General features: G+C 49.5%; 2 long non-coding RNA genes across 2 annotated transcripts; one reads left to right on the top strand and one right to left on the bottom strand.

The window, feature by feature from the left end:
• Window positions 1-4,473: 4,473 nt before the first annotated feature.
• On the bottom strand, window positions 4,474-10,744 carry LOC145531056 (uncharacterized). The gene is made up of 4 exons (XR_014072138.1): window positions 10,498-10,744; window positions 9,331-9,519; window positions 9,075-9,219; window positions 4,474-5,366 (listed from the first exon to the last, which is right to left on the bottom strand). It is a non-coding gene; the product is annotated as an uncharacterized LOC145531056 (long non-coding RNA).
• On the top strand, window positions 9,914-11,435 carry LOC145531058 (uncharacterized). The gene is made up of 3 exons (XR_014072140.1): window positions 9,914-10,082; window positions 10,223-10,361; window positions 10,527-11,435. It is a non-coding gene; the product is annotated as an uncharacterized LOC145531058 (long non-coding RNA).
• Window positions 11,436-14,793: the final 3,358 nt, after the last annotated feature.

Below are 14,793 nucleotides of genomic sequence, written 5' to 3'. Positions count from 1 at the left end.
AACCCCCAGTACGTAATGAAAGGGAGCTCACAAAATCCTGAGGATCCTGACAGATAAGCCCCCACCCATCAGGTCTGAGGGAGAGGAGGCCTCGTTGGGAAAACCACGAAAACCCCTGAGAGCAGAAGGCCCTGCTTCCCATCCTGGGCCCGTGGGGGGGCCCGGCCAGCAGCCCCTGCCTCTCAGCCCACTTCAGCCCCGCCCTTCCTGCCCTCAGCCTCGGTGAAGGTAGACACAGCCTCAGTGCCCACCATTCAGACCTCCAGGCTGGGGAGCGGGGAGCGCAGGGTAGGGGTGGGGGACGCTGAAACAACAGAAACACTCCGCAGTGAAAGAGAACTAGCAGCCCCCCGAGGGCGGAAGCAGTGCTGATAGCCCCCACCTCAGGCCCCCGGTGACGTGACGGGGGAACGCAGGACTCCTCAGCTCCTGTCTCCTCCACCTCGTGGGGCGGGCTGTGAGGCCAGGGACAGGTCCCCGGGGGAAGGAGGCTGAAACCGGGGACAAAGCCCCTGGTGCCAGCTCAGGCACACGCCTGGAGGTCTGTGGAGGGACTGTGTCCGCCCTGACAGCTTCTCTAGCTTGTGCCTCCGCTGGTTGGTGTCAGCCTGTGCGTGTGAGGGGGCCCACCTCGCGCTGCAGCTGCCCGGCGCCCTCCAGCACAGCCACAGACGCCTGCAGAGCAGCCGGCCCTGCAGGCCCAAGCGGGGGCAGCCCTCTCCGAGGGCACTGTCAGGGGCCAGGGGAGTCCTCCCCGCTCGCCGTGCTTTCCGCCTTCCCCGCCCACCACGCCCACCTGTGTCTCCAGCGTGCCCACCCGGCCAGCTTCTTGGGTGCTTGCTTACTCCCAGTCTCCCTTCTCATTGCAACTGCGTTAATTTAACGTGTTTACTGGATGCCTACTGTGTGTCCCATACTTAGTAGGGGCTGGGATCCACCACTCAAAATCGAATTTGCTGCCCACTGACCCCGATATTCCAGGGGAAGAGCCATGCGTAACACGTGTGTTTAAGCATGTGTCTTATGCTCACAGAGCAAGAATTCACAATTTATAAAAGCAAACCAGAGGAACCAGAGATCAAATTGCCAACATCTGCTGGATCATCGAAAAAGCAAGAGAGTTCTGGAAAAACATCTACTTCTGCTTTATTGATTACACCAAAACCTTTGACTGTGTGGATCACAACAAAATGTGGAAAATTCTTCAAGAGATGGGAATACTAGACCACCTTACTTGCCTCCTGAGAAATCTGTAAGCAGGTCAAGAAGCAACAGTTAGAACTAGACATGGAACAACAGACTGGTTCCAAATTGGGAAAGGAGTATGTCAAGGCTGTGTATTGTCACCCTGCTTATTTAACTTTTATGCAGAGTACATCATGTGAAATGCAGGGCTAGATGAAGCACAAGCTAGAATCCAAGATTGCCGGGAGAAATATCAATAATCTCAGATATGCAGATGACACCCCGCTTATGGCAGAAAGTGAAGAACTAAAGAGCCTCTTGATGAAAGTGAAAGAGGAAAGTGAAAAAGCTGGCTTAAAACTCAACATTCAGAAAACTAAGATCATTGCATCTGGTCCCATCACTTCATGGCAAATAGATGGGGAAACAATGGAAACAGTGTCAGACTATTTTTTTGAGCTCCAAAATCATTGTAGATGGTGACTGTAGCCATGAAATTAAAAGATGCTTACTCCTTGGAAGAAAAGCTATGACCAACCTAGACAGCACATTAAAAAGCAGAGACATTACTTTGCCGACAAAGGTCCACCTAGTCAAAGCTGTGGTTTTTCCAGAAGTCACGTATGGATGTGAGTTGGACCATAAAGTTGAGGACCAAAGAATTGACGCTTTTGAACTGTGGTGCTGGAGAAGACTCTTGACAGCCCCTTGGACTGCGAGGAGATCCAACCAGTCCATCCTCAAGGAAATCGGTCCTGAATATTCATGGGAAGTTCTGATGCTGAAGCTGAAACCCCAATACTTTGGCCACCTGATGCAAAGAACTGACTCCTCTGATGCTGGGAAAGATTGAAGGCAGGAGGAGAAGGGGACGACAGAGGATGAGATGGTTGGATGGCATCACCGACTCAATTGACATGAGTTTTAGCAAGCTCTGGAAGTTGGTGATGGACAGGGAAGCCTGGCGTGGTGCAGTCCATGGGGTCGCAGAGTTGGACAGAACTGAGCAACTGAACTGAACTGAAAAAAGCAAAATGGGTGGAAACACTGGTTTCTCGATGGCGGCGGGGGGGGGGGTGGATGCTTCAGTCAGTGTGAGAGGATCACAATGAGGGACGTTGACCTGGAACTTTCATTTATTTTTATTATTTTTTTAATAAATTTATTTATTTTAGTTGTGGGCTAATTACTTTACAATATTGTAGTGGTTTTTGCCATACATTGACATGAATCAGCCATGGGTTTACATGTGTTCCCCATCCTGAACCCCGCTCCCACCTCCCTCCCCATCCCATCCTTCTGGGTCACCCCATTGCCCCGGCCCTGAGCATTTGTCTCATGCATTGAACCTGGAACGGTGTGCTGGCTCTTCATTTCTATGAGGGCTTTTCTCCAGTTGCGGTGTGAGGGCTTCTCATTGTGGGGGCTTCCCTCATTGCAGAGCACAGGCTCTAAGGAGTGTGGGCTTCAGTAGTTTCAGCTTCTGGCTCCAGAGCAGAGGCTCAGTCAGTGGTTGTGGTGCTCAGGCTCAGTTGCATGTGGGAGCTTCCTGGATCAGGGGTTGAACTCGTGTCGGGCAGATTCTTTACCACTAAGCCACTAGGGAAGGCCCTGATGTCTTATAGTTAAATTAAGGGAGGGAAGAGACAGCTCCAAGAACAAAGCCAGTTCTCCTTGAAAAAGAAAACAGTGCTCACATTGTCATATCTGTGCAGAGACGAGGGTGTGAAAAGTGCTCAGGAAATGATAAGCTGTTAACTGAAAAAGGTAGCTTGTCTGATTCCATGTGTGTACAGACACACACACACACACACACACACACAGGGCACAGAAAAATGTTGCCAGTGATTCTGTCCAAGGAGGGGCATTGTAGATTGCTTTCCTTTTCATACTTGAGTTTGCCTGTATTTTGCACAAAATACTGAGAAATTTTTAGAAATTTTAAAAGTTTCTAAATGTTAACATTTCTAAATGTTAAACTATGGAAAAAGTACAGACTTGTACTGTACTTTAGGATAATGACTTGTACTGTACTTTAGGATAATGACTCCATAATCCTAAATTAACAACTTTGAATATCTTGCCATCCTTCCTCATTGAAATTTTATTCTTAAAGAAAAAATTTTGAAAGAAATAAAAGTAGATTCCAGATGAGTGATAACCTGAGAAGGAACCCTATGATGTCGAAAGAAGAGCCTGAAGGAAGCTGTTTCCCAGGGTGGCGCAGCATTCCTTAAACCTCCAAAGCACCAAGCTCATGGCGAAACATTGATGGGTCTGACTACATCCAACTGAAAGACATCTATTCAGCAAAAGATACCGTGAACAAGCCAGCAGACAGATAACAGGTCAGAAGAGATCTGCTGTCTTTAAAACAGACCAGGAGTTATTACTGGTTAGAATATACCAGAACCTCCTGCAAATCAACAAAGAAAAGAGGAAGGCAACAGGGAAATGGGCAGAGGGTGGGAACAGGCAGTCCACGGAGACATGAACGCGTGACGAGAATGTGAAGAGTTGCTCTGGCCCATTAGGAACCAGCAAAATGCAAATTCAGGTGACTCCATGCCACCGGCCACAATCAGAACGGACAACAGCGAGTACTGGCAGGCATGTGGGGGGCCCAGGCAAGCTCCGGGGAGGGTCCCTGGAGCAGTCAGGGTCACAGAGACAGAGAGGAGGAGGTTGGGCACCAGGGACTGAGGGAGGGGGTGGGGGTTAGTGTTCAATGGAGACAGGGTCTCAGTTTGGGAAGGTGAGCAAGTTCTGGAGATGGACAGTAGTGACGGTTGCACAACAGCATGAATAGTTGAGACACCTCTGAACTGGACACCGAGAAGTGGTTGAGATGGCAAATGGTATGTGAACTTTAGTACAATTTTGTGGCATGTGGAAAGCAGCCTTGTCGAGGTACTTCCCATGGAAGAAATCCTCCTGCTGATTATAAAATTCATCTGCTTGGGGGCTTCAACCTGTCCCGAGGGGGAGGGGCAGCTTGAAAACAGCGCCCTAGGGAGACAGAGGGGCAAGAATGAAGGCCACTCCAAACGTGGGCACAGGCTTGGGTGACCAGGCATGAAGGTGCTTCGAGGTTTCAGCTCCCCAGGGGCCTCTCCTGTGCCCTCTGCAGCGCCCCCCCCCCACTCCTTGTGCCCCCGGAAACCACTAGGCTGCCCTCGTTTTCTAAGATTTTGTCATTTCAAAAATGTTGCCTAAATGGTCTCTTACGGTGTGTCACCTTTTGAGGTTGGCTTTTAAAGCTCGGCAAAATTCCCTAACCCAAGTTCGTGTGCTTATCAGAATTTGTATCCTTTTTAATGTAAAGGAGGCTGGAAACACAGCAGGACTAATTGGTGGGTGAAAACGTGAGTCCTTCTGTCCTGGTGAGAAGGAGGCCTTCCCTCCTCCTGTCCCTCCCGAACAACACTTCGCTGAACTCTGGGGATGCCCTTCTTTCTTGCAGCAGGAAACCGGACACAGACAAACATACACGTCACGCTGAGCAGCAGCTCTGTTCTTCTGAAGCCATGACACCCAGACTCCCAGCCTCACTCGCGTGACAACATCCCTATAGCACCAGGGTTAGGACTTGTGGAGGGCTGTTCCCAGTCTCAGAAAGCGCCCACCTGCCTGGTAGCTGCAGGCGTGCGCTGGTGACTGGCTGTTTAGCATCAGGTCCTTTGCATCTGTGAGTTTATCACACATGCTCCCATGTCCAAATGTCCATTCATTCTTAAACACCCGATGTGTGTTGGAAGTCATTGTACGGTGAGTCTCTCCTTCTCGGGGACGTGGTTGTAAAGACAGAGAGGACTGAGATGGGAAGTCACAGCGGGAGTCTTTTGAGCACTGCAGCTGTTCTGTGGTCATACAAAGTTTGCTCCTGAGTCATTGTCACGAGCTACAAGGAACATCGCACAGCCGGGGGCAGCCAGTTCATCCGCTTGCGGTCTCTTCAAAGATCCTTCAAAGGCTGAAGAAAAGCATATAAAGCTCTGTCTTCGGGCAGGCTGTCTCCCCGTTCTCATCCCTGATGGATTTCCAGACCAGAAGCAGGCATTCCTCCATCTGGACTGAAGAGAGAAGCTCTGACGGCAGACCAGCATGCGAATGTCTTTTCTCTGAGCGCAACAAGGACAGGTTTCTTGTGGAGAGTATCTAAGAGGCTTCTGCTTCCATTTCTGTAAAGGCAGAAATCTCCTTAATACTGCATGTTCTAAGGAAAGTGAAAGGTGACCCAACCTTCCTTATGAAAAGCCCAGTATCAGGTAAGCAGGGCTCACCTTTATTCGCAGGATTGTGTACAAGGGCTTGGAGGACATTTAGCAGCTAAGATCTGTTCATTTCCTTGGTAAGAAGATCACTGACTGATGGAGTTTGCCAGAATCTCCCTTTGCACTGGCAACAAACATGTAGATGGAAAGCACAGTTGAGTTTGTGGACGAGATATCGACAGTCTTTGTTCTGTGTATTCTGCAGCCTCCTTAAACTCTCCCCAGACATCAAGAGGATGATCTGGGACTTCCCTGGTGGTCCAGCGGTTAAGAATCCGCCTTCCAGTGACGGGGATGCCGGGGATGCCAGTTTGACCCTGGTCAGGGAACTAAGACCCCACATGCTGTGGGGGCTGCCCGTGCACCACAACAAGCCTCCGCAGCACTTCTAAGACCCGATGCCGACAAAAATAAGTAAAGATTTAGAAAATAAAAAATAATTAAAAATAAAATAGGGCTTCCCTGGTGGTCTAGTGGTTAAGAATCTGCCTTACAATGCAAGGGACACTGGTTCAATCCCTGGCCTGGGAAGATCCCACATGCCACGGAGCAACTAAGCCCATGTACCACAACAACAGAGCCCACGTGGCTAGAGCCTGTCTCCACCACAAGAGAAGCCACTGCAATGAGAAATCCACGCACCGCAATAGCCTCCACTTGCCAGAACCAGAGAAAAGCCTGTGCAGCAATGAAGATCTAGCACAGCCAAAAATAATAAAATAAATCTAAAAAAGAACACATGATTTGAAACTCCTTACTTCCAATCAAAGTAGCTAAGAGCTGAAAGAACAGTGTTTTGGTGCCAAATCGTGCAGGTCTTAGGGAGCCCGGGGAAAGTCTCCTTGGAGTGAGAGATGAAGGGTCAGCTTTCCTCTGTCAGGGCAGGAGGCACATTTCTTGGCAAAATCTTACTTCTGATCTCAGAATGTGGAAATGTCACTTTACTCAGCTCCATGGGGCATGAAGGGATGATGTGTCCCCGAGCTCACACAGCGGTCCCAGACCGTCTGTGGTCTTGGGGAGACAACGAAGTTGTGGCTGGTTTACAAGAACTTTCCTGTCCGACCCGGGACTTGAGGTCAGTCCGCACCTGTGCCTTCCTCCCTGTCCATCTGAAAATCCAGGTCAGATCCATGTGACCCTCCCCTTCAGACACTATACAAACTGCCACACTCACACCCACAGTTTAGAAAACATGTTTAAAAAAATTAAAAAACCCACAGATCACTTTAACTCCATCACCCAGAGATAACTCTTACAAACACTTTAATGTCTATCCTGTCACTTTCTGTGTACATATGTGTATATTTTTATCAATATAAACTACGCGCCCCGTGTATGCCATTTTGCGGTCTTCTTCTCTACCTCAGCACGCGTGCCCCTGGACATTCGTCTCTGCCCACAGAGGTCTCAGTGCAGAGAAGAACTGAGCACACGCAGTTTTTCTTCTCACCGAAGGCTTCTTCATTGAAAGGATTCGCGGAGAAGCACAGAAAGGTGGTGGGTGGGGACGCGAGGCGTCAGCAGATGAGAGCATTCAACAAATTTGGGGAAGTGTGGGCAGAGGGAGCAGCATCCCAGAATAGGAGCGCTGCGTGGAGGCAGGGGCTTGTCTGTCCTGGTCTCAGAGGCTCAGGGTAGGTGGGGCTGGCACTGGGGATTAATCAGAGGTCTGGGATGAACAACTGCTCCCTCACAAACCCAGGCCACAGAGCAGCTGGCAGCTGGCCTGGTGCCCTGGTCCCAAGGCCAGGCTTCTCTTCTCCAAAGACACCAAGCAAACTGCTTTTAGAGTGGGGTGGGGCTCCCCAAGGAATTCCTCCTTCTGCCTGGTGCACCTGGTAACACTGACCCTTGGACAGGACACTCCCCTCAACCTTTCTATTTAGGAGAGAGGCCTGTCAAGGAAACTAAGTTACCTGGAGTAACTAAGTAAGTTCCGACCCCACTGAGTGATGAGAAAGATTCAGAGGCAATGGAATGCTCGTGCATTTCTGGTGGGACTGTCAAATGGTACAACTACTTTGGGAAAGAGATCAGCAGTTTATTATAGAGTTAAACATACACTTAACATGCCATCCAGCTATTCTGCCCTTCGGTTTTTGCTCAGGCAATATACAGATGTATGTTCACACAGAGACTTGTAAATGAATGTCTTTAGCCATTACTCAAAACTGAACTGGATAAACCCAAATGTCCCTCAACTGATGAACAGATAAAAAACTATGATACAATGGAATATGATTCAGTAATAAAAATGGAATGAACAACTGATACACGCAAAAACGTGGGTAAGTCTCAAAAACACATGCTGAGCATGACAATAAAGAAATGATACTGTAATCTGTAATGACAGCAATCTGATCAGTGACTACCCGGGACCTGGGTGTGGAGTGGGGTTTGACTGGGAAGGGGACCAAGAAAACTTTGGGGAAATGTTCTGTACCTTGATTGTGATGTTATATATATACAGTTGCATATATTTGTCAAAACTCATCAAAATATACACTTAAAAATGGGACCATTTCATTGTATATAAATTAAACCTCAATAAAGTTCATTTACAGAAAAAGAGACTTAAAAGGTAAACGGTAAAAAATAGAAAGATCAATAAAATACTTAGAAAATAAAGTAAAAAAATTCTTAGGACATGGAAAAAATGACCCAAAAAGAAAAAGAAGAGGAAAAGGAGAAAAAATAGGTAAGAAGTGATTGAATCGTGGAGGATGTGTCCAGGGTGTTTAACTTCACGTACACAGAAGTTCCAGAAGAAGAGAATAGAGAAAACAGAAAGAAAGTTCTTAAATACAAACAAAAAATTGCAGAAAATGGAAGGGCCCCTCGAGCACAGAGAAGGGTGAATGAATAAAAAGATCCCCATTTAGACCTGTTCTTGTGAAATGTCAGAGTATTAGGTATAGAGGTTTCAGAAGCATTTGAAGATAAAACTCGTGACTCCTCCAAAAGAATGACTATCAAACTGTCAACTGTGAGATAATGACAGAGCTGGGCCTTCAAAATGCTGAGGAAAAATTTGGGATCTAGAAACCGATGCCAAGTGATGAGTGCAAATTAAAAGCCTTTTTAGATACAGAAAGACATCCCCTTCTGAGGACATGCTTAAAATGTACTTCAGCTTATGAAGCTGGAACCAAGTACAGGGAAAGCGATGGACTGGTGGGCCACACATGACGTCTGCAGTGAAAGCCAGGCAGCAGGTCTGGACAGAGACCGGGCTTCGGAGACAGACGACTCCAGGGTAAAAGACAGGCTTTGGGAGCTTCTACAATCCACGAGCAAAGCATGAAAAAGCATTTTCAACCCATTCAAACTGTAAAGACCCATCTTGACAGTACTTAAGCAAAAGTTTGGGTGATGGAAGGTGCGTGGAAGTGGGAGAGACAGAGGAAAGGACAGGACCCCTGTCTTCTGTTGGGGGGAAAGAACACCATGCCATCCAAAGCTCGTGGGGCAAGATGCAGAGGTTTAAGGGTCGTGTATTGATTAGTGCCACACAGGTACTCAAGGAAAATGTACAAGAATAACAGAATTATAATAAACAGGACGTAGGAGGAGACACGAAGGGGTAGGGGAGACTGTGTTCTCTGCCCTCACCTGCTGTGGTCCTGACGGTCTGGCTCACGCTGCATGTCTGACCTCACCTCTTACCGTCCTCCTCTCACTCATCTGTAAGCTCCTGTCCTGTCTCCTTGCTGTTCCTGCAAATTGCCGAGTTCGTCCCTGCTCACGGCATTCGTACCTGCCAAGCCAGTAGAGACAGGCTGGGCAGCAGAGATTCCACAGAAGCCCATCCACCCCAGCCGCTCTGAGACACAAGGGTGAGCCCCAGTTCTGAAGGTCCCTTGCTCACCTGGCCGAGAGCAGTGAATTCATCTTCACTCCCTTGTATTTTGTGAAAATGGTATGGAGTTCTCATGTACTGTCTCACTTCTCAACGTCACCAATGTTATATCTTATACCTTCATCACTTGGTTGAGGTGTTTCGGTCAAGTTTCTCCACCATGAAGTTACTATTAATCCCTTTGTAATTAAGAAATATCTGGGGGGAGATATTTGAGTAATAAGCTGTCTCAAAACCTTTGGCCACTAATCTTAGAAAGCATCAGTAGATCTCATTTGGGACAAGTATTACTGTGGTGTTTGCCTAATGTTGATCTTGTTTTCTCTCATTCCTACTGTATCTGTTGGAATATTTTTGTAAGGAAGGCCTGTCCTTCCTCCCTCACTCCTTGTTTCTTTCTGGCCACACCACGTGGCTTGTGGGATCCTAGTTCTCCAACCAGGGATTGAACCTAGGCCCTCTGCAGTGAGAGTGTGGAGTTCTAGTCACTGGCCCACCAGGGAATTCTCTTATTTTTTTATATCACTAGGGACTCGTGGATATTTACATTATTCTGTAACTCACAACCCAATAGTTTTGTTATTAATTTTGCCAGTCACATAGTTCCAGCTTTGGCCACTAGGAGCTCCTTCAGGTCGGCTCCTGAGTCCCCATCCTTTTTGGAGCCATTCCTTACTTTCTGGCAATGCAGGACTTTCCAGGCTCACCTTGGACTTTCCCTGACCTAGCCCTGGAATCAGTCTCATCTTCAAGAAGCCCAGGTATGTGTGTGGGTGGACTTGGAGCGCTCTCTACCCCAGGCCCGAAGGAAGGAAAGAGGGTGTGGTGAGAAGGAAGGGCACTTGTGCCTCGCCCCCTTCTCCCGCCCTATTCTACCCTTCAGGAAGGATGTTGCCAACAGGTGCGGTGGGCTCTTCACGGACTGCGCCCCGCTTGGCCCGTCAGGACCCCCAGTTGTGTTTGAGGTACAGTTTGTACTCAGAGGGGCATGGCTGGGTCTCAGAGCGTCACCAGAAGGGGATACTTGCCAGCTGACAAAGGTATCTGTGGGCAGCACCCCCGCCCCTGTCCCCTCCCAAATCTCTGGGGGCTGGAGGACGGTGGGAGGGGAGCCCAGTCGGAGGAATGGCAGTACAGTCCCTGTCGGCTCGAAGACGTTCTTACTGAGTCACAAACCTAGGACATGAAAAATGAATTTTTTCCAGGTCGTTCTGGTAGTATTTGCTTCAATTCTGACGTTTTATCGAGCAAGTATCAAAAGTGCAGCTCAAACTGGCTTAAGCTGAACAGGTTTCAGCGACTCAACCGAAAAGACGTGGTGAGACCGCAGGTGCAATTTGACGAGGCTTCTGGCTCCATTTCTCCTCAAGAGGGCAACAGCGACATCATCCCGCCCTGACTGGAAGACTAGCCACTCGACACTGTAGACGTCAGCGCAGTGCGCCGCTCATCGGCAGTGTCCGGGAGGGGCCGCCCCCAGGCGGGAGGGGGCGTGACCGGGGCCACGTGACCCAGATCCGGCCAATCAGGGGTCCGACCGCCGCCAGAAGGCAAAGCCGCGGGCGCCTCTGCGCCGCCAGCGCCCCCAATTGGCCGAGTCCGGGTCACGTGGCTACGCCCTCGCCGCAAGGGCCGCTGGGAGGATCGTTGGCTGGGCCTAGGGTGTCTGAGTCACTTAGTCGCTGGGTCGCTGGGGCCTCCGGTGCGGCGGGGCCGGGCGCAGACGTGGAGGTCGCGCGAGCGGGCGCCGGGGGGACCGCGGCCGCCCGTCAACGGCCGCGGTGTTGGTCGCACTTCCTTTTCAGGCGGCGGCGGCGGTGGCGGCGCGCACCTGCCTGACGCGGAGCTGCGGGCGGGAGGGGTGGCCGCGCACCCCGCGTGAGGGCCGGGACCGCGGGTCCGAAGCCCGTCAGCTCCCGCAGCTGCTCCGCAGCGAGCGTCACAGCGTCGCGTGCCCCGGGGCCGGAGGCCGGTCGCCGGGACCTCTGGGCTAAGACGGAGCGGGCCGGAGAAACCTTGTCGCTGAGTTGTTGGGCGATACGGTTGTCCTGTAGCGATTTTATACACCAAAGCGAAATTCCTAATTTTGGTTTCGCCATTAAATACCATCAATTTAATTTCGCCATTAAATGCCATGTGAAATGTTTGCAGCAGTTTCTGAAAGGTTAATTCCATCTCGTTAATCACGGGAAGAGGTACAGGCTAGAGCACTTCCAACAGAGAGGCGTTAGTTGCTAAAGGTGTCATTACACACGAAGACCAAAGCCACCAGGAGGGTCGTTTCCATTGGGTTTGCCCGCCGCAGCCTTGGCCAACTGGAGCCGGGCGAGCAGCGAGACCGATGTGTGTGCGCTTGTGAAACCCCAGGGCCTCAGACAATTGATCCGGAGGATGAAGACCCCAACTCAAACGCCTGTCACTGGGAGGCTGGAAAAGGGCCAGTGTCCGCCCCAAACCCAGTCCCCCTACAGCAGTTTAAAAGGCCACTGTTGTCCTCAGTTTTACACTTGCCAGGTTTCACCACTTTTCTTCACTCTCAATCTTAGCCAAAACCGTCAACTCAGTTTTTAGAGAATAGAAATATAAGGGGACTAATGTAACCCTAGAGGATAGAAGTGCCACAGTTACGCAGGAAGAGGGCACCTAAACTTCTAAATGGACTCGCTTGTCTGTAGTTACCATTTGTTGTCAGCCAACCAGGGCACTGGTTGCCTCTTTAAATTATACTAAGACATTGAGAAAACTCCTAAGAACAACGGAGCAGGTGCTTTTGCGTTTGGGGCTGGTTCCAGACCTGTGTCCCAGCCAGCTCCCGAAGCCATCATTTGCTTATAGAAAGAGTCACAGAAAAGCAGCTTAGACCATTGAGGGTTCAGGGCCAAAAGAGAAGGGCTGAGAGGGAAATGCTTGAATGGAAGCTACAGCCTCCTGGCTGAGATACCAATTGTCATGTACTACAGCCCTTCCATTAACATTATAAATGACTCGTCTGGAAAACAAGAAGAAAAAAAGTGTATCCAAAGCCAGTCACCCTAAGTACCACCCAGTAATTGTTCCTCTTGTCTGCGTCACACAGGCAGTGCCTGGGTGTCTGGACATCACCAACTGTTTAGAGTCCTGGAAAATGGGGAAAAATCAGGAAGAAAGATGTATTGTTAGAGAGGATTTAATTTTCCAGGCTGGTTGTAAGGTAACTGGTAGTGGAGAGGCAAGCCTTTGGTAATGCAACACCATACTTCCTGTTCCTGCCTGGAGGAGGCAGCCTCTGAGAGCACTTGTCTTAGCTTTTGACTTCCAAACTCAGCCAATGATTGTTTGTAAAGTTTTGATACTTTCAGTTATGAAAAAGTTCACACAAGATACACACCCCCCCCAGTAGAGCAGAGACGAACAGGTACCTCAGCGTCCTTCACTGACTCAGTGCTTCCGAGAGAACCGCGGAACGGCTCTGCCTGTTCTAGAAGTCCAGCAAGAGATGCACTGCTCACACCTGGCTGGCTGCAGACTGAGGTCCGAGTGTGCCACCCGCCTCGCACTGCTTGGTGCCTGTTGACTGCTGTCTTCTGTTGTGTGTACTCTTGCCTGGACAATCCCATGGACGGAGGAGCCGGGTAGGCTTCAGTCCATGGGGTCGCTGAGAGTCGGACACGACTGAGCGACTTCACTTTCACTTTTCACTTTCATGCATTGGAGAAGGAAATGGCAACCCACTCCAGTGGTCTTGCCTGGAGAATCCCAGGGACAGGGGAGCCTGGCGGGCTGCCGTCTATGGGGTCGCACAGAGTCGGACACGACTGAAGCGACTTAGTAGTAGTAGTAGTAGTAGTAGTAGTAGTAGTTGTGTGGACATACTACAGTTTATCCATTCATAACGTCAATGGACATTTAGGTGATTTCCAGTTTGGGGCTGGAATAAAGCAGCTATGAACACTTGGGCACAAGTCTTTGCATTTTCATTTCTCAACGAGACAAGTTTTTGGTAAACACTTTGCTTCATCCTGAACGTCCTTCCCTGGAACTGGGCTCTGTTTACACAGCAGAAACATGTGCTGACAGGAGCCAAGATCATCACCCACAGTCAGTTTGGGTTTCTGATTTGGCAGTTAAGTCTCAGCTGAGATGTGCTTTCGACTAGGGAACACCTGCATAAGAAAAGTAAATTCAAAGGTACCAAAAGGCACAGAGCCAACTTCCACTCCAGTCCCTCAGCCCTACAGGTGCCCTCCTCAGATGACACCATCCTTACCAATTTCTTTTGTAACCTTCTAGAAATGTCTTCTGCACATGAAGCATATATAGGCAGCTCCTTTTCTCCTTTCACATATGGTGCATTCGTGTTTTTAAAAAATACTTATCTGGCTGGCCCAGATCTTAGCTGTGGCTCCAAGATCTTTGATATTCGTTGCAGCATGTGGGACCTTTAGGTGCAGCATGTGATCTCTTGGTTGCAGCATGTACGATCTAGTTCCCTGACCAGAGATTGAACCCCAGCTCTCTGCATTGAGAGTGCAGAGTCTTGGCTACTGGACCACAGGGAAGTCCCTACATATGGTGCGTTCTATACAGTGTAGTGTTCCTTGCTTGTTACAATTTATTTTAGAAGTTTTATTCCATACTGGCATGTATCCGGCTGTCTCTGGCTACTAAAAGGTAAGTGTTTCATCTTCAGCTAACCAATTCACCCCTAGAAGGATGTTGTATTTTCATGTAGGTCACAGAAAGGACATTTTAAAAGGAAGTAAAACTTGTTTTTGAACCACAGCATGGGTTGAGGCAAATAGATAAATTACCTTTAAGAAAATAACCTTTTGAGCTTCTTAAATTCAGGAAGTGAAACCTTGGGTTGAGCGAACATTTCCTAGATACAGCATCGCCAGCACAATCCATAAAAGAACAAATCGAAAAATCAGACTTCTGGGAATTTCCTGGTGCTCCAGTAGCTAAGACTCGGCACTGTCACTGCTGAGGGCCCAGGTTCAATCCCTGGTTGGGGAACTAAGGCCCCACAAGCCATGGGGCGTGGTAAAAAAATAAAAAAGATTACTACCCCTTTAGAGGCTAAGATTGTGTCGGTGTCCTGATTCACTGCAGTGCTGCCTCTGAATAGTTCCCCGAATGATGCATAGAAGCAAAAGCGCACCACTCACGCCGCCATGGCAGCGGGGCTGGACGGCAGTGGGGGCACCCGGCCCCGGCCTTGCGGGAGGTGAGGGGTCGAGCATGGGGTGTCCTCCCAGGCAGGCTCTCTGCTGTTGACCTTTGGCTCCCTGACACTGACTGACCAGGGGTAGGTGGGGCTTCTTGCTGGATGTGGAAACGCATGCTCTCAGGGCAGAAGTCCCCAGCCTGTTGTCTCTGATTCGGTGGGTCTGGACTGAGGCCAGATAACATGCCTCTCTGACAGGTTCCAGGTGGTGCTGAGGAAGGACACGCAGAGGCCAGCCACGGAGCTGGGGGAAGACCATCTGAGGG

This window comes from Giraffa tippelskirchi, chromosome 13 (assembly GCF_054371585.1).
Source record: "Giraffa tippelskirchi isolate mGirTip1 chromosome 13, T2T-mGirTip1v1.2.pri, whole genome shotgun sequence".
Classification (NCBI taxonomy): domain Eukaryota; kingdom Metazoa; phylum Chordata; class Mammalia; order Artiodactyla; family Giraffidae; genus Giraffa; species Giraffa tippelskirchi.
The sequence above is the reverse complement of the archived record's forward strand: the minus strand, read 5'-3'. Positions and strand labels throughout refer to the sequence as shown.